The sequence below is a fragment of the Zalophus californianus genome, chromosome 9 (assembly GCF_009762305.2).
Source record: "Zalophus californianus isolate mZalCal1 chromosome 9, mZalCal1.pri.v2, whole genome shotgun sequence".
In the NCBI taxonomy this organism is placed as follows: Eukaryota; Metazoa; Chordata; class Mammalia; order Carnivora; family Otariidae; genus Zalophus; species Zalophus californianus.
This window is the reverse complement of record NC_045603.1, coordinates 23,350,687-23,370,520: the sequence shown is the minus strand read 5'-3', so window position 1 is coordinate 23,370,520 and position 19,834 is coordinate 23,350,687. Positions and strand designations below refer to the sequence as shown.

General features: G+C 38.2%; 1 long non-coding RNA gene across 1 annotated transcript; it reads right to left on the bottom strand.

The window, feature by feature from the left end:
* Positions 1–3,768: 3,768 nt before the first annotated feature.
* LOC113923007 lies at positions 3,769–14,816 on the bottom strand. The gene is made up of 3 exons (XR_003520137.1): positions 14,700–14,816; positions 6,198–6,241; positions 3,769–3,855 (listed from the first exon to the last, which is right to left on the bottom strand). It is a non-coding gene; the product is annotated as an uncharacterized LOC113923007 (long non-coding RNA).
* Positions 14,817–19,834: the final 5,018 nt, after the last annotated feature.

The window sequence follows — 19,834 nt, the reverse complement described above, 5'->3', positions numbered from 1 at the left end:
ATTAAGAGGGATATGAGCTGTATTGGTTAGATTTTTCGGCCCCAAACTTAGCACTTAAAACATTTATTTGTTCACAATTCAGTGGGTTAGCAATTTGTGTTTGGCTCAGCCGGGATGGTTTATTTCTGGTCTATGTGTTGTTGGTCAGGCTCAGTCATGTGTCAATGGGCTGACCAGAGCATCACTGGCATGCCTTGTAGTGGGCTGGCTGTTGGCAGAGGCAAAGGAGGCAACTGGCCAGATGTGACTCATCATCTAGCAGGTAAGCCTAAGTTTGTTGACATACCAGTGGCCACAAGGTTCCCAAAAGCAGCAAGGGAGGGTCCTGTGCATGGAACTTTCCAGGCTCTACTTGTATCATGTGTGCTAACGTTTTATTGGCAAAGAAAGTCACCTGGCCAAGTTCGGATTCAAGACATAAAGAAATAGATACCAGCTCTTAATGGGAGTTGCAAAGATACATCAAAGAGACATGCATATAGGAAGAAAAAGAATTTCTGACCATTTTTGCATATATCTAATACAAAAGCTAGACTCAAAGCACGCGCGCGCGCACACACACACACACACACACACACAAAGTATCACACAGAGCATTCTGCAAAGCTTTAAAATTGTTCTAAAATTGTTAGCAAAATTTTGTAAAAGGGATAAATATAAATTATCTGTAGCACCATGAAAAGTACAAATCTAAGTATAATGAACCATTTTCACTCTCTAAGAAGTAAAATAAGCTCTTTAATAAGAGTATTAGAGAAGCATTATGAAAACAAAAATAACTTAACTTTCTGGGTAATGAGAGTCATACTCCCCAGAAAGAGTATCTTTTGAGCTCAGTGAATAAAACAGCCCTAATGAAACTTAGAGATCATTTTACATATCCCCTCATTTAACTTTCTTATTCAGTGCTGCAGCCTTTATTGTGTGCCTACTGCATACTGAGTCCTGTGGCAATTGTGTAAAGACAAGGAATACTGTAATATTATGAGTTTGGACATTTTTTATTTCTTTTTTCTTGTTAAATCTTTAATAACATGAGTTTGATGAAAGTATTCCCATTTTTTTGATAGGAGAACCAAACAAGAAGGGTAACTTACTGAAACTCTCCAAGGATGCAGTGGCAGGCGCCAGGACAGAATCCAGAGCTGCCTCTGCTAAAGCACTATGGATGAGAAGGAAGTCAGCAGGACAGAAGAGGGCAAGATGGAAACATGCCTAAATTTAGAAATTTATAGATGCAAAAATGGGATCATAAAGTACTAGATGGAAGTAATAAAATTAGCCCTATGTGATTAGCATTATGCTTCTAGAAGCTTCCCATCTCACTCAGAATAAAATCCAAAGTCCTTACTATGCTCTATGAGGGCCTGAAAGACCTAGCTACTCCTCTGACCCCATCTACCATTTCCTTCTCCCTCTCTCTGCTCCCACCACTCTGCCTCATTGCTGTTCCTCAACAACACCAAGACATCTCACTCAGAGCTTGTCACTTCCTGTCCCCTTTGGCTGGACTACTTTTCCTTCCCAGATCTCAAAAGCCTTTCCTCAAATCTTCACCTTACTAGGGAGGCCCTTCCCAACATATTATATGAAACAGCCCTCCCTCTACCTCTCATTCTCCACTTAATGTGTTCTCTTTTTTATTCTTAGTATTTATCATCACCTGACTTCACATGTATTTATTGTCTGTCTCCCCTACTAAATAGAAGCTCTTTAGGATGTGATCTGTTTTTGTTGGCTGTTTTATTCATAGTACCTAGGAGACTGTCTGGCATACAATAAGTGTTCAGTAAATGCTTGTTGAATGAATTATCTTTTATTTATATATATTATGTATTATACGATGTATATATACCTATGCATAGATATAGATGATATAGATATATAGATAGATGTATATACATGTACATACTTACATATGTCAGAGTGGGATAATTGCTACACTGTGGTTCTGGGATTCATTAACAGTCTCTTTTTACCAGGGCATCTTTGTCACTCCAAAATTGTTAACTTTGTTTCTAGCTGGCTCTGATCTCCTTTTGTTATTCTGTTGCAGTATTCACTGATTGGTTTCTGATTTGTATTTTGCACAGATTCATGAATTTCACCTTCTTTTGTCGAACCAGGTATAACTAATTAAAGAGAATCCCCATGACCTTCAATTGCTTACAATGCATTCTTTCAAGTAAAGAGAACATCTACCCTCCAATACATAGGTGCTGCCTATGAGAGTTATTTCTTTTGACCTAGATGGTCCCTTTTCTATTTGTTATGGCACAAACCCAGACAATGATGAAAGACAGTACTCTCCACACCACAGATCCTGCATTACAAAATGCCCCCCACAAAATTCCTGCTATGCAGTACCTATTGCAGATATATAATGAAGCGGTTTAAATGCACCTTTCAATAGTTGGGTTTCCTGTAAGTAAAGAAAGCCTTTCAGATTAATTATTGCTTGGAAGCCTCCCCCCAATAAACAAAAGCTATTTGTTGGGCGATTGCTTTCTGCTTCTCAAACATCCTCTCCCTTAAACACGTGGTAATACAAGCTCCTGGCTTCCTAGCTCACTGAGGGCTTGCCATTTAACCCTTCCACAATTAGATACAGGTGGGCCACTGAGCACAGGCAGATCACCATAGAGAGAAGGCCACAGGAGCTGGGAGGGTGGACAGAAAGAACCAGAGCGGGGAGAAAAAAGAAATGATGAGCAGGTAGGAGAGTTTGTAAGACGGCCCCTACCTTCCCAGCTCTCCATTCTAGCCCTTCTCTTTACCCCAGTAACCACTTCTCCAATTGAGACCCTTATAATCTCTTATTAGACTATTCCAATGGCCCTTACATGTTCTCCCTGACTCCAGTTTCTCTTTCCTCTACCTTCTCCTTGACAGAACCACCTGAGACTTTTTCCTAGCTCACAAATGGCATGATATTGTTTCAATGACCTTCAGTGTTTCCTAATACTGGTAGCATCAACCCCGTACTGCTTAGCAAGGCACGAAACCCCTCACTGATCTCATCCCGCTTCACTCTCCCAGCTTCACCTCTCAGTACACACCCTCACTCAGCATCAGCACTGCAGCTAAAAAGAGCTACACATCAGGTACTTTCTGAGTTTTTTTCACCCTGCCTCTTTTTATTTCTTCTATCAAGAAACCCTTCCCTTAACAGCCAGCTCACTCCTCCTGGCCCAAACAATATTGACCGAATTCATGAGACCTTCCTTGGTCCTTTCAGTAGAAATTAATTGCTCCTTCCTCCATGTTCCATCAGGTTCTACAATTTCTTCTCTATTGAATATGTATCATACTCTTCCTTGTTATTTGGTATATGCCTAATCTCCTCCAATAAATTGCAGGCTCTTTAAAAATGTATTTGTCTCCATATCCCTTATGGGGTTTATACCCTGTGCTAGGCATGATTTCAAATGCTGCAAGTGTGTTAGTCATTTTTTAATCCTCCTAATAACCGTACAAAGTAGATCTTTTTATCCCCATTTCTCAAATAGGTAGAACTAGGTACAGGCAAGTTAGGTAATTTGCCTACCTTCCCAGAGCTAGTATGTGTGGGAGCTAGTCAAACTGGCCCCAGAGTCCGTGTACTTAAACACTATATTATGCATATATTTAAATTCATTCAAAGAAAGCATTTAAATAGTTCCAAAGACTGATACAAAACGCTATAAAAGAAGGTGATAGGAATATCAGTGAGAAACTCAGACTCAAAAAGCCCAGAGAAATTAAGCTGCTTACCCAAGTTCACACAGTGAGTTACTAGCAGAGACAAAATGAAATCTGGATCTCCAGAGGCTGGCCTAGTGTTCTTTAAACTAGATCATGGCTGCCATGTGGTTCCTATGGAGTGATTGGACAACAAAAAAAAAAGATGAGAAATAAAACAGACTCATGTAATTGTAAAAAGTAATGAGAAACTCAGACAAAGATGGATCTCAAGATACTACAAGCATGGAGGACATTAGGAGAAGGAAGGGAAAAATGAAGGGAGGGAAATCAGAGGGAGAGATGAACCATGAGAGATTATGGACTCTTGAGAAATAAACAGGGTTTTAAGAGAGGAGCAGGGAGGGGGATTGGTTAGCCCAGTGATGGGTATTAAGGAGAGCACGTACTGCATGGAGCACTGGGTGTTATACGAAAACAATGGATCATGGATCACCACATCAAAAACTAATGATGTATTGTATGGTGACTAACATAACATAATAAAATTTTTAAAAAAAAGCACTGGGTATTATAAAAGACTAATGAATCATTGACCTCTACCTCTGAAACTAATAATACATTATATGTTAATTAATTGAATTTAAATTAAAAAATTGGGACACCTGGGTGGCTCAGTCGTTAAGCGTCTGCCTTCGGCTCAGGTCATGATCCCAGGGTCCTGGGATCGAGCCCCACATCAGGCTCCCTGCTCAGCGGGAAGCCTGCTTCTCCCTCTCCCACTCCCCCTGCTTGTGTTCCCTCTCTCGCTCTCTGTCAGATAAATAAAATCTTTTAATAAATAAATAAATAAATAAATAAATAAATAAATAAACAAATTTAACCTTAATAAAGTTATACTATTTACATACAAAAAAAATAGATCATGGCTGCCATGTGGTTCCTATGGAGTGATTGGACAACAAAAAAAGATGAGAACTATAATTGAGACTCACGTAATTGTAAAAAGTAATGAGAAACTCAGACAAAGATGGATCTCAAGATACTACAAGCAAACTCTAATAAACACATCTCTGCAGATGAATTTTCTTAAGCTCTAAAATGGAAAAACCTAAATCCATGGATCCAAGCCAATGCAAAATGCAAATGGACAGGACCTAAAAAACAATAGTAAACTCTTTTTTAGGTACTTACCATATGCTGGGAGCTGTGTTAGCCCTTGATCTAATTTAATCCTCACAACTAACCTATCACTATTATTATTAGCCTCATTTTATGGAGGAGGGAACAGTCTGAGAAATTGAATGACTTTCCTAACGTCACAGGAGGGTAAGAAGTAGCAGTGGGATGCATATTCCAAATGAGTGTAATTTTTCAGAAAATGGAAGGAAGTTTATTCCTTGAAGTCCTAAAACCATTTTGGGTTTCAACACTCATATGTCGTACACACTTTCTTGCCTTCCAAGAGAAAGAATCTGAATATATTTTAATCTTTTACGTGGTTCCCAAAATCATCATTATGTGTGTCCCTACATCCCAGCAACCTTCACAATGGTTGTAAAGAGGCAATTATCATACGATGCCTTTTTAAGACAGGTGTGTCTAGTGTCTCATGATAAAAACGTTTCCGTGTAATGATAGACTTATCAGGAAGAATAAAAATGCAACCATTTTAAAGAAAATATAATAAGATATTCTAATAGATCAGATTGTAAAAATTCAAATGTTGTTTTTATTCTGTATTAAATATTAGAGAGGTGGTATGGTAAGAACCTGGACTGTAGACCTAGAAATACCTAAGTATATAATCTCTCTCCACTGCTTTCTGACAATTGACTTTGGGCAAGTTGCTTAATTTTCTCTGAGCTTCCATTTTTTATTTTCACATCTTAAACTGTGGATAATGGTAACACCTATCTCATAAAATATGTAAAGTACCTGATATATAACAGTTAGCTTTCAAATCTCATAATAGAGTTGAGATCATATTTTTATTACTTGAACTTAAAATACACTTAGCCTTAAAGTTACATTCATGGTCTAGAATTTATCACTCATAATTATATAACACAAAAGTTAAATAATTCATGTGGGTCATCTTAAAAATTCTACAGCTAGCAGAGTTTAATCTTCAGAGTGTCTGTATGGCTTGAATTTACCAATAATCATTTGAGCCAGATGACTTAAATTCAATAGTTTCTTGCTAAATATCTGTTGGATGAATGGAGGGATGGATGGATGGATGGATGGATGAAAAGAAATACCAACACTTAGACACAAAGTTAATATTTAAAGAGGATGGATTATGGATGAATGCATGTATTTGTGTGTATATATATATTTATCTCCATATCTTCTAAGAAATATATGTATATATATATGTGTGTGTGTATATATATATCCATATATATATCCATTATATATACATATATATATATCCATATCTTTTAAGAAAATTATTCTAACTAGGTTAGAAGCATCATTTAATACGAGAAGATCAATTTAGCAATACCTACCTGGACTTGAGCTCGAAGTATGAAGGGTCTTCAGAAACATGGAACTGGAAGAAAGAGGAGAGAAACCAGGTAAAGTAACAGTGGAGGTGGGGATAGCACAGAACCTGGTCCAGCTATAAAGACTGGCCCGGGGAAAGGCAGCTGGATAGTCTAAGGCTTAGAATCCAGGGGGTAGAGCAAACATGGAACGATTCAGGAAACCATTACTCCTGGGTGATTAGGTCTTACAGATAAAGTACGCAGAAATGGCCAATTCCAAAAGGAGAAGAGCAGAGAGTCTCAGGAAATGTAAGAGGACAGTCATGGCAGTCCTGGGAGATTCTGCCATTCCTTACAGAGTCGGGGCCTGCAGTCTGTTGTACCAGGATGGTGCCCAGCCCTCAGAGAAAGAGACTAGAAGAACCCAAACAGGCTGGTATTTGGGGCCAGAGGGCCAGAGGAAATGGGCAAAGAGATATATGGATGACATTCTTGTGGCTAAGGTAGAAGTTTGAGGGGACAAAGGTGCCGGACCAGGTAAAAGAGAGAATAATATAGTAAATAATATAGAACTCTAACCATGTGACAACAAAACAGTGGTCATCCCAAGTCTAACTGTTAAGGAGAAGATTCAAGGAAGCAATGGAGCTCAGCGCCCATGGCTGGGCTGAGTCCTGGATCCCAGGTCCAGGGGTGAAACTCATTTTTATGTCCTCCTAAATAGTGAAAATGAGGCCATATGTCTGCCTCAGTCGAGGTTAACTTTAGAATAAAGAAATAGCTGGTGCTGGGTGGGGAAAACCAACAGCTCTAGTTATAAAATATAGGGAAGGCAGAAGCAAGAGAAAAAATGCTGATAATGTTTCTATTGAAAATACATTTTGAAAAGTTGCTTGAGGACCAAACCATGTCTTCTTTATCTCTTCATATCTTATACCACAGTCTTGCATAGTTGGTAGGCACTGTCGCTAATCCTCAGCAAAAGCTAAAATACATCTATACTCACGTACAAATTAAGACCTCCAGTCACTATTTAATTGTTACAAGCACCGCTTACCTTTTCTCTCCTGTGTGTCTGTAAACAAGTATGGCCTGCCATATCCCCCTTGCTTCTCAAAAATATTTTCACAACTTCTGAACTCATGTCTATCTGGGCCCTGACTGCTTTTCAGAGGAAAGTGTTAATTACTTCCATAGGATTTATCTGTTAATCTTAAACCCTCTTATCAAAGGTATTTTGACTCATATAGACTAGAGCTCTGACTTCTGCATAATTTTCTCTTCATAATAGTGCCAAATTTAATTAAACAAACATTTGTTTAGCACTACCATGGGGATTTAATGAAAGGATAAAAAGGAATAGTAAGTATTTGGAGCAAATATGATTATGACAAGATCCCTGTCTTCAAGAAGCTTTAAAAGTAGTCAGATAAACAAATACAAATAATGAAGTATGCTAAAGCTGAATGAAAAAAAAATACAATAATGAAGATGCAAAGAATATGGAAGCAGAAGCAATTAATTCCAACTTAAAGTGTATATATTACTAATTACAATATCACCTCCCCTTGCATTTTGTGGACCCTCAAACAAATTGCACTTACTCTCTTCTCCAAAACTCTGCAGTTTTTATTCCAACCCCAGAAGGAACTTTCTTAGACTTCCTACCATCTCAGCTATATGTCCCCCAGGCAGTCTGAAAATTGATGGAAGACTTTTGTGTCTCTGGTACAGGTCCTTGGACATAAGGGACACTTAATCTCCATTTTTTGAGTTAAACAAAAACACGTGTACAGACAAAAAATAGATGCCTGTTGTTTGAGGAGATAATAATTATTCTAAATACTTTGATTCCAAAATATTCCCCCCAAGCATCTATGATTAACATGTTGAATTAGAGATGGTTCATATACCACTAGCTTCAAAACAACTGTTTCAGCTATTTTTAATAAAGAGAATTACAAAATCATTATTCAATTTTCTGATGTAGCAGCACAAATAATTTAGGAAAAATCTAAACAAAACACTGCTTCAAGATATATAATGTAAATATCTCTAAAATGAAATTTCATTTATATCTAAGCATAAAAATATTCAATAAATCTTTGATCAAAAACAAAAACCCACTTTTTACAGAGGACAATAACTGTATTACTAAATTTTTGATTCCTGGTTTAGACCAATATTTAAATTCATTAAAAAGAAAAGGCAACAGTGTAAGGCATGTATATTAATTAAAAATAATTAAAATCTTGAAATTGAGACAAATCCAGAACACTGAAACCAATAAATGCATAATTTCCAGTATTTTCCTCTAAGTCACAGAATACAGATGACTTTTGAGGTAAACATTCCATCATAAACAGATAAACCTTTTCTGACCCTTACCATTGTAAACCTCTTCCCCGGGCCACACTTCCCACTGGGAACTCAGTTCCCACATTCAGAGTTCTTAGATCTCCAGTCTTTGCAAGTTATTTCCCAACCAGGATGGTTGTATAAATTACTTCCCTCTTAATATGACTATGACAGGGCTAGAGGCCCTAATAAATATGTGTTGGAAGAAAAAAGAGAAGAAGGAAGGTAAGGAGAAAGGAAGTAAGTGGGAAAAGAAGGAATTCTGGCAAGAAGGGAGGAAGAGAAGGAAGGAGGGAGGGAGAATGAATTCCATTTTATCCAATGGATTTAAATTTTTCCTAATGGCTTATAGTAAATTGGGAAACATTTATTCTAGAAAAATTTAATTTTCGGTGGCTCAGTTGGTTGTGTCCAGCTCTTGATTTCAGCTCAGGTCATGATCTCGGGATTGTGAGATCGAGGCCCGTTGAGCCCTGTGTTGGGCTCTGCACTCAGTGGGGAGTCTGCTTGGGATTCTCTCTCTCTCCCTCTCACTCTTCTCCTCCCCTGGCGCTCTCTCTCTCTCTCTCAAATAAATAATAAATCTTTAAAATAAAAGAAATAAAGAAAAAATTAATAAATCTTGATAAGAGCAGCAAGAACCCATGGCATTTGAGCCACAACCTGCTCATTTACTCTACACCCAGCTCGGTGCAACAGAAGTTCAACTCTGGGTAACTACAGCCAAGAAGATGGGGCAAGAAGGGAAGAAGGGAGGGAGTGTGATGGTTAATTTCATGTGTCAACTTGAATAGGCCACAAAGTGCCTAGCTATTTGATCAAATATTATGCTGGGTATCTCTGTGGGGGTGTTTTTTGGATGAGATTAACATTTAAATCAGTAGATTGAGTAAAGCATATTGCCCTCCCTAATGTGAGCAGTCCTCATCCAATCAGTTGAAAACTTGGATAGAACAAAAAGGCTGACCCTCCCCCAAGTAAGGAAAGATAAAGTAGTTTATATAGTATAGTGAATTTGAGAGTTACACTTGAATGGTTAAGTAACATTTCAATAATGGGAATACAATTTTCATCTTTGTTATCACTTATTTTATGATACCATACCCATCCTTTCTTTGTTACTGATTTTAAGAATTAGACTTGATTTAATTCTGCACCATTTAGATCTTTTAGATTCTAGTACTAAATTAAAACCAAGTTCTGCTTAAAACTTTGGGACCCCATGAAACACCCAATAATGAAGCCCCACCAAAAGAGAGAACTCATGTAAGGCAGATCCTTGGAAATGGGGCATTCGTATTCTACTAAGTCCTGGAAAGATCCCCATTCCTGCTGCTGTATTAAGTGTATGGTCTCCTGAGACCAACTTGGACACCTTTTGGAATACAGAAGAAAGAGCACCAACCCATGAGATATTAGTCTCCTATTTCAGATAAACATGCAGTAGGGAGGTTCTGTAGACCCCTCCACAAAATTCACATACACATACACACCCACTGAAAAAGCAAGGATTGGATGCTGTTACATGGAGGGCACAAAATGACCATCTGCTTCAGTTGGGGAAATCGAAAGAACTTATTAAAAGATAATATAATAGGGCACCTGGGTGGCTCAGTTGGTTAAGTGACTGCCTTCGGTTCAGGTCATGATCCCAGGGTCCTGGGATCGAGTCCCACATCAGGCTCCCCCTGCTCTGCGGGGATCCTGCTTCTCCCTCTGCCTCTGCCTGCCACTCCCCCTGCTTGTGCTCTCTCTCTCTCTCTCTCTCTCTCTGTCAAATAAATAAATAAAATCTTTAAAAAAAAAGATAGTATAATAACCACCCAGTTACATTAAAAAGATAAATATACATTCATCCACTCCTTTAATCCTTTCTCCCAGATCTAGAAAAAGAAATGGAAGGAGGAATGAAAAAGCAGATTCCATATTTTTCCCTCCTTCAGGTCTTTTAAGTTCCAGTTGAATCTGAAAGGAAAGGTGTGTGATGGGGGTGGTGAGAAGAAGGAGAGGAGATTAAAATCAAGTTTGAGAGAATTCCTACAATAGTAGTGTGAAGATCTCCATGGGCCATCTCCCCAGCAAAACCATAACTGGTGAAGTTTATTTTTTAAATAATTTAAAGTGTCTGTAAATTGTCCTAATGGCATATAACAAATGGAAAAACATTCATTCAAGAAAATCTAATCAATCTTGAGGCACCTGGGTGGCTCAGTCTTTAAGCATCTGCCTTTGGCTCAGGTCACAATCCCAGGGTCCTGGGATCGAGCCCCGCATCAGGCTCCCTGCTGGGCAGGAAGCCTGCTTCTCCCTCTCCCACTCCCGCTGCTTGTGTTCCCTCTTTCACTGTGTCTCTCTCTCTGTCAAATAAATAAATAAAAATCTTAAAAAAAATAAAAAGAATAATCAATCTTGATAAGAACAGCAAGAATCGGTGGCATTTGAGCCATGACCCACTCCATCACCTCACACTCCAGCTCATTTCAATGGAAGTTGTATCATGAAAAGAGCAACCATAAGAGAGCTAGAATGAGTATACTAATACCAGACAAAATAGACTTTAAAACAAAAAAGTGTTACTAGAGATAAGGAGAATCACTTTATAATAATAAATGGATCTATCCATCAGTAAGATAAAGCACTTAAACACATATGCACCTAACAAGAGAGTGTCCAAAAGACACAAGCAAAAAGTGACTGAAGGAAGAAATAGACAATTCGACTATACTGATTATAAACTTCACTATTGTACTTTCAATAGTGGATACAACAACCAGGCAGAAGATCAACAAATATATAGAAAAATTCATGACACTATAAATCAACTAGATCTAACAACAATAGAACATTCTACCCAGCAAAAGCCCAATACACATTCTTCTCAAGCACACACAGATCATTCACAAGTACAGACCATATGCTAGATCATTAAAGAAAAAAACCTCAATAAAAATAAAAAGATTGAAAGTGTACAAAGACTATTCTCAAACCACAATAGGATGAAGTTAGAACTCCATAACAGAAAAAAAATTGAGAAATTCACAACTATGTGGAAATGAAATAAGACAATTCTAAGTTACCAATAGGTCAAAGAAGAAATTGCAAGCAAAATTAGAAAATACTTTGAGATGATGAAAACAAAACAAAAAAAAAGATAGCAAAATTTATAGAATACAATTAAAGCAGTACTTGGGGAAAAATGTATACTAAAGCAGTATTTGGAAGGAAATTATAATAAATGTTTATACTTTAAAAAAGAAAGATCTCAAATCAATAATCTAACCTTCTACGTAAGGACACTGAGAAAAGAAAAGCAAACTAAATCTGAAGCAAGTAAAAGAAATTAAATAATAAAGATTGGAACAGAAATAAAAGAGAGAATAGAAAAACAGTAGTGAAAACAGACAAAAGCAAAAGTTGATTATTTGAAAAGATCAACAAAATTGACAATCATTTAACCAGACTGATCAAGAAAAAGAGAGAAGACTCAAATTACTTGACTCAGAAATGAAACAAGGAGCATTACTACCAACCTTATATAAATTTAAAGGACTAGAAGGGAATACTATGAACAACTGTATTCAATAAATTAGGTAACTTAGATGAAATAAACAAAATCCTAGAGAGACACAAACTAAAAAACCCTGAAAACAGATTTCCTCAGTACAATCAATCTTCCATGATATACTATCTATATGACCTTGGGCAAGTGATTAACCTCTCCAAGCCTACCTCTCCATCTGTAAGGTGTGAATAATGCACCTCCCACATTTCTTATCCAGAGTCCCTGAGATGATATATATCCTATCTCCCACACCTTCCCAGCCTAAAACAAGTATTCAATAGCTGCTACTTCTGATCCTCCTTTCTCCCTTCCTCATTCCCTCTTTACCTCTCCTGGTTCAATTTGGATCAAATATAAATAGATTCAAAAATATTTCCTTTCTTTTGTTGTTGTTGTTTTCACAAGTGGAATGAGGGAAGTTGGTCAAGTTTTGTTGTTGTTGTTGCTGTTGTTGTTTTTTAATTACCAAGCTTGAAGGACTACAGACTAACAGACGTGACCAACAGATCACCATTTTTTCTAAGATTTTATTTATTTATTTGTCAGAGACAGAGAGCACAAGCAGGGGGGAGAGGCAGGCAGAGGGAGAAGCAGGCTTCCTGCTGAGCAAGGAGCCTGATACGGGACTTGATCCCAGGACCCTGGGATCGTGACCTGAGCCAAAGGCAGACACTTAACTGACTGAGTTACCCAGGCATCCCAATAGATCACCATTTTATACCAGTTGTGAGTAGTGAGTTTTGTCTTCCTGGAACACTGAGAAGTCCATCAAGAAAAAAATACTATATGCCTTGATCTCCCCATCCGCAAAATGGAAATGGTTATATTACCTACCTGCCAAACAATATTTTCATAAGAATCAGATGAGTTAGAAAATGTAAAATATTTAGAAAAAAGTGTAAAGATACTATACTAACAATCTTCTTTGACCTATCTATATTCTCCACTCAATGAGACACTGAATATAAGACAATTAAGAAATTCACACATCCCTCCCAACCTCCACTCACACCTCCTCTAACTCAAGCCAAAAAAATTATCATTCATTCTTAAATTGAATGAGGATTTTGTTTACTCTTCAGGAGAGTATCACTGTGTTAGAGCAAGAATAATAATTCATACACATTCCACTATTAGCATTTCTAAAATCTTCAAAGTTAGAACTAGGGAATTTATTGCAGCTTTAGGCAATTCTGAAAGAGCCCCACAGCAATAATTGATGCTCTGAAAGCACACATGGAGAAAAAAATCATCTGAATTCTTTCAAGTTGTTTCTCTTCAAATTTATGAAATATTGATAGAAAAATATAAGTAGGTATTAATGCTTTTTTAGTAAAGATTCAGTCTGGTGGAGACAGAGCATAATTTATTTCCAGCCTGCAGGATTAACCCTGGAGTTGCCACTGATTCTGCATTAATAGCTAGAAATGTGTTTTATTGGTCTCTGTGCTCCAGATTTCTCAGGCAGGAAATGAGCCCTGAGCTTCCAAGGCATGTCTATGGAGGACACTGTTTAAAGACCTCAACTTCTATAGACTTGTCTTGCTCACAAAATCATAAGCCAGAGACTCCATCCTGTCCTCTTTCCACTATTTTCTCAATGCCTACCTATATGGGTCAGGGATTGCATTTGGTTGTGAGTCTTAGAAAACCCCACTGTCTGGGCTTATACAGGAAATCTGAGAGGCAATTGCCTGTGTAGATTCATTAGGTGAAGGACATTAGGGCCATAGTCATGGATTCTCTTGGTCTTACTTCATGATCATGCTGTAGCTGCTAGAGCTCCAGACATCACATGTTTATTCCAGGCAAGATAAAGGAAGATAGGGTGTAGGAGGCAGATGGTACTATGTATTGTATCAAGAAAGCAAAGACCTTTTCTGAAATCTCAAGCAATATTTCCTACTTATGTTTCATTGGCCAGAACAGTGTTACATGGCCACCCATAACTTCAGGGCTATCTAAAAATGTTAAGTGTTTAGCTTTGCAACTTCTATGGAAGGAGGCAAGGGAAACGAGTTTGAATGGGTAGGAAGAAAGCTAACATAGCATCAACCTTACAAGCTCTAAATTAAAATTTGATAGATGAATGAGATCATCAGAACTGATTCTTGCCTCACTGGTAACCAGTAGAGAGTCAGAATTTTGTGACTTCTAGAATTATTTTTGTCAGATCCAAATTAGGGTTCCCCAAAAGAAACACTAATTGGGGGAGGGTCAGTAATATAGATAATATCCTGACACAAAAATTAGATAAATGGATGAATAGTTGAGAAAGAGAGACAGAGAGAGAGAGAGATGGATGATGTGTGTGTACATATATATAATAAAGAACAGATATATTCTTCACTAAACAAAATAAAACCTTTTTTGTTATCCAGCACAAGCTCCCTAAACCACCCATCCTCTCCCACCCACCCTACCCCACCAAACATACACATACACACCAAATATACATCACACTGAAGGTATAAAGGAAGCAAAAGTGTGGGAACGTTAAAGAGAGCCAGCATACCCTAAACCTTGTACACATGTGTATATTTGGGGCAGGGATACAAAATGGACATGAGGAAGATGATTAAGAATTGTATCTATTTATTTACCTCTCTGCTCCAGAATGTGGAAGATAATTTGCATCCAAAGAAGAGATAAGCATTGGAATTCACGCTGGCCTGAGTAAAGCAGATGGCTCTCCTCAGCATGAATGGGCATCATCCAATCTGTTAAAGGCCCAAATAGAACAAGAAGGAAGAAGAAGGTTAGATAGGCCCTCTCTCTCTCTCTCTCTCTCTCTCTCTCTGCTGGACTCTATGAGCTGGTCCACAGATCTCTTGCCCTCAACACTCTTGATTCTCAGGCCTTCAGACTTGGCCTGGATTTACTCCATCAGCTCTCTAGCTCCCAGGCTCCAAACTGCACCCCCAGCTTTCCTGGGCCTCCAGCTTGTAGATGGCAGACTACGGGCCACCATTACTACATAATCCAATCCTTATGATAGAGATACAGATACAGGTAGATATAGATATATAGAGATATAGATCTCTTATTGGTTCTACTTCCTGACTCATACGCTGTACATGTATGATGCTTCAGATGAATAACAGCCCTGGAAGAGTAATAAGGAATTAGGCCAGAATTTGGGTATTAGACCTGGGAGACATGCAAATTATACAAAAGCATCTCAGGGCTTCCAATAATTAGTGGTCTCCATTCTCAACAGGAGACAGTCATCACCAACACATCATTAAATCTCTCACAAGGGAATTGGAGAACTCTAGAAGCTCTGCTCACCCAATAGCCTCCAAGCTGGAAGCCATCACATGCACTGTGTTGAAAACTCTGCCTGTGCACATAGCTCAAAAAGATGTAACTGGTAGAAGATTATGTGTCAGAGTGTGGGCCAGTTTCAGGACAGGGGCGGTGCCTGTCTTTTTGACTGAAGCAGATCTAGCTCTGAGCCTGGGCCTGCTGGATCTGGGAAGGAGAGAACACTGCTTCTGTGAGGTGTCATAAATGTTTCCTGCTTCTGTCTCTTTTAAAGAGGACCTTGCTCATTCCCCCAGGAAGCTGTATTCCACTTCCGGGAGGCCAGACAAAAATCTGGGACTACACAGAGTTCTCTTTCTTTCTCTTTCTCTTTCTCTCTTTTTCTCTTTTTCTCTCTTTCCCTTCTTTCCTTCCTTCCTTTGTTTCTCCTTTCAAATTTAGGTTTGAGAATCCATACCAGGTTTCTGTGAACTTACCCTGATCTGAAGCCTAATATGGGAAATTCTGATCCAAGCAAATAAGAAAATCTTTGACCCATCAAAATAAACAAAGCTGGACCTAGCCTTTATAAAGTAATCAAAATATATACTACTTTTGCCAGCAAAATAAATCTCAGTGGGTTAGAATTTTGAAAGAGCTATTCAACAATCTCCTCAGCTAAGGCTCTTCTTTGTGACATGGAACTCACTGCTATAGAAGGGTAAATAATGTTAGTTATATCATAAGGGCAGCAGTGACTGGGGATAGATCTTCAAGCATCGATCCGTATGACTGCATTTGAAAGATTATGTGTGTATATGATCTGTTTATCTCTCTTTTTATTCTCCAAAATTTCACCATTAGAAATTCAGTCATTTTCATATATGTTGCCCAGTCTCTGCATTTAACATATAACTATTTCTGAAAGAATTAACATATTGTCTAAGGAAGCATGAGTAAGCTAAAAGTGAGCTAGAAACTGGAGATGGAAGGCAACAAAGACCCATCCCCAAGGGTTTACCCTAGGGTGTTTTTTAATTAGGTTTCAATTTTTGCAAATGAAAAGTAATTAAAATAGAAATCTAGTAAAGGCTTCCATCAAATATTAGAAAAATGAAAAAAAAACGAGCATTCACAATGATATTTGATTAGCATTTTCATTACCAAGTTTCTTTATCCTCATCTACAAATGTCAGCATATAAACTGGGCCTCTTTGGTTTTGCTTTCTTTCATAGCTTCATGTTTTAAGCCCAGAAAATCTGGCCATTAGAAATTTATTTTTAAATGGATTAAGTGCTCTCCCAGGAGCGATCTTTAAACTTTTCCATCTATATTTTGATAAAACTTCACATGAAGTCAATAACAAATTAGAACATAAATATTTAAGCAGCTCAAAGATAAAATGAGAGCTTCTTGCTTTCTCTCTTTTTTATGTTGCTGGTAATGTGCCAAGCAGAGGGGAATTAAGGGTATTGGGGAATATGTCGAAAGTCTTTGCTTGTGCAAACAAGAAAAACCAAGCAAAAGGTCTCTAATCTGAGAGAGGTCGGTGTCACCTTGGAGTTGATTTCTTTCACTTCAGGAATCCCTAATATTCTCAAACAACTTCTCTCCAGCATCTTCCTAGAAGTTTTTAGTACAGGAGGAAGGACACTAATAATTTTTCTGTGGAGCTTATGCCCTTAATGAAGTGTGTGTGTGTGTGTGTGTGTGTGTGTGTGTGTGTGTGTGTTTTAATGCAAGAAGAAGTGCACTAGTAATTTTTCCATGGGGCTTTTGGCCTTAATGAAGGCTTGCTATTAAAACACTGTTATTTTTTTTTAATTTACAGGAAATTCTATTTATTTTCAAAGGACACCTAAAGAAGAAAAGGGTTCTTCACTTCAAAAGCAAATCAGGTGAAATAAGGAGCAGAAGTAGTGTCCCCCATCAAAAGAAACAAAGAATCAGTGAAATGAATGTATGCTAATATATGCAAAGACGATTTCAGAAAGTGATGAACTTAAACAGATAAACACGCCCCCCACCCCCCCCACCCCCGCGCCAATACACTACTTATTTGCTAAAAATCACTCTGCAAAGACTGTTTACTGGGATCACCTGTGCATGGAGATTGTCTATCAAGGAATGAATCCTATCTGTTCTGTGTGCAGAGATAAGATCTCCTGCCAGGGAGGATTTTTCTCAAGCTTTCACGGTAACTGTAGATATTTGATTGCAAATCAGAATGTTTGTTCTACTTAATGAACAAAAGCACTGGATTAGTCATAGCTGGTATTAAAAGTTGTTTTTGTTTACAGCATGGTTTAGACTTTAATATTCTCTGAGCACTCAAAGAACATTCTCAAATGTCGTATTTGTAGCACATGCAAATAGTTCCCACTTTGAGCTGGAAACTAACAAATTAAGTCTCCACCTGCCTTTGACTAACAAGAGAGCATCTCCACCCTGTTCTCTGACACATAGGCAAGAGTAGGAACAGTCCTGGCGGCAGTGGTTTGTTCTGATTCACTTCCATTTCATTAAGACCACGAGAAGGCTTTTGGTGTCAGATCATGTCATTAAAGGTGTACTTTCAGAGGTAACCAGGATGTTTTCATCAAGCCAAAGGATATTATCACAAGGGATACTGAATGGGGATGTCTGAGCAATCTCTCCAGTCCATCTTCATGGGAAAGCAGAATGACTAGAATGCATGAGTTCATTCATTCATTCATTCATTCATTCAACAAATACTGACTGAGCAAGTGCCAGGCCCTGAACTTGTTGCAGATATAACAATCAGCAAGAAAAATACATTCCCTGACCGCTCCCCCGCCACATGAGCTTACATTGTCCAGCTCTATGAAACTTGAGCAAAAATGAACATAAAGGCCACAGTTTTTATACCCAACTGTTCATGATTAGCAAAGCAGGGAGTCAGTGTCTGCCTCACAGAAACCAGAATGGTAGCGCCTAGAGAAAAAAACTAGGGCAACATCTTTGTTATCAAAAGTGATGAAATAGGATCAAAAAGGTTAAAGTCTCACATGGCTATTTTAGTGATGAACTCAAGACTAGAAATTAGACTTTCCACTCTTCCTCTGTGGTTTCTACACCATCCATGGGGCTTCCTTCTCCTGCACCCTACCCCCCCAATATCCATATTTACTTCAGAGAAAGAGAAAGTCTAATTTTTGAATGATGGCTACATAGATTATATCACAATTTAGTTAATGATAAAAGCAAGACTTCAATATGTGCATGCCTAAATAACGAATTAGGCTTATCACTGATGATATCTTTAATTATGCCAAGGCAAAACTGGAGATGGTCTAATGGGAAATACAGATGACTTGTTAAAATTATTAACAGAGTTAATGTGCTTACATTTGTTTATGTGTACCAGAATCAGCTCAGATATTTGCCTGCAATGACAATATGTGTAAAGATCAATTAAAAGTCATAGAGATGAGATATTGGATTTCCAGCCCTTAATAGGATTTCATCTGCACTTGCTATATTATGTTACACAATTATAATTGAGCTTCCATCAAACCACAGATCTGTCACCTCACCAATTTGTTTCCCAAGCCCTAATGAAACTTATTTCCTGTTGAGAATGCTTTTAAAAGCATAACCCTGAGGAAGAAAGGTGGCACGGGGGTGATAGTCGTCTATTTACTTAGCAAACTCAGGTAAAAAAAAACATGGACACAAGTAAAGTGAATTTGACAGCATTAGGAAGGTCCTTAGCAGCCATTTGTCCATGTTATGGAGCATGCAAATTCTCTCGAAAGGAACTGTAAACAACACAGAGAACTCATGCTCACTTTGAGCCCTAACATCAGATTGACTCTCTACATGTTTATTGTAAGGGAGTCAAGCTAGATGCAGAGTTAATACAACATTTTCCTCCGAATCTTTCTTAATTTTTCTCCCCCAATTGAAATCATGTGTTGAATTATAAAACAAACTTCTCTGTAAAAGAACTTGGTGAGGTAGCTTTCACTTGATAAAATGTGAATTCTCTTTCCAATTTTGTTTAGAGAAGCAAAGACAATATCTAGAGGCCATGATGTAATAAAGCTGTAAGATGGCAAATGTCTGGTGTGACAGAACAATGATACTCTTTGGAGAGATTCTCAGCTCCTAGAGTAATAATCTTGTGCTTCTCACCTCGGCTTGTGATGGTACAGCTGCGAATGAGAGATGGACGGCTTCCTGTCAGTGGAGGGGAGAGTAATTCCTTAGAATTATTTATTTACAGACTATACTAAGGCACACTAGACATCACGTGATGTGGCCCTCAACAGGAAGCCCCTGCCTGACAGAAGTATAACAGATCCGCTTAAGCGTATCCGGGAGTGAGGAATTCACATTTCTAAAACAACTGGCAGACAACTACCGGGAAGCTCTTCCTTGAGCTTGGCTGCTATCTGCCTCCTTGGAGCTGTAATCTCACCCCCGGAAGGGCCACAGCTCCACTCAGGAAGGACCTACTCTGCACCC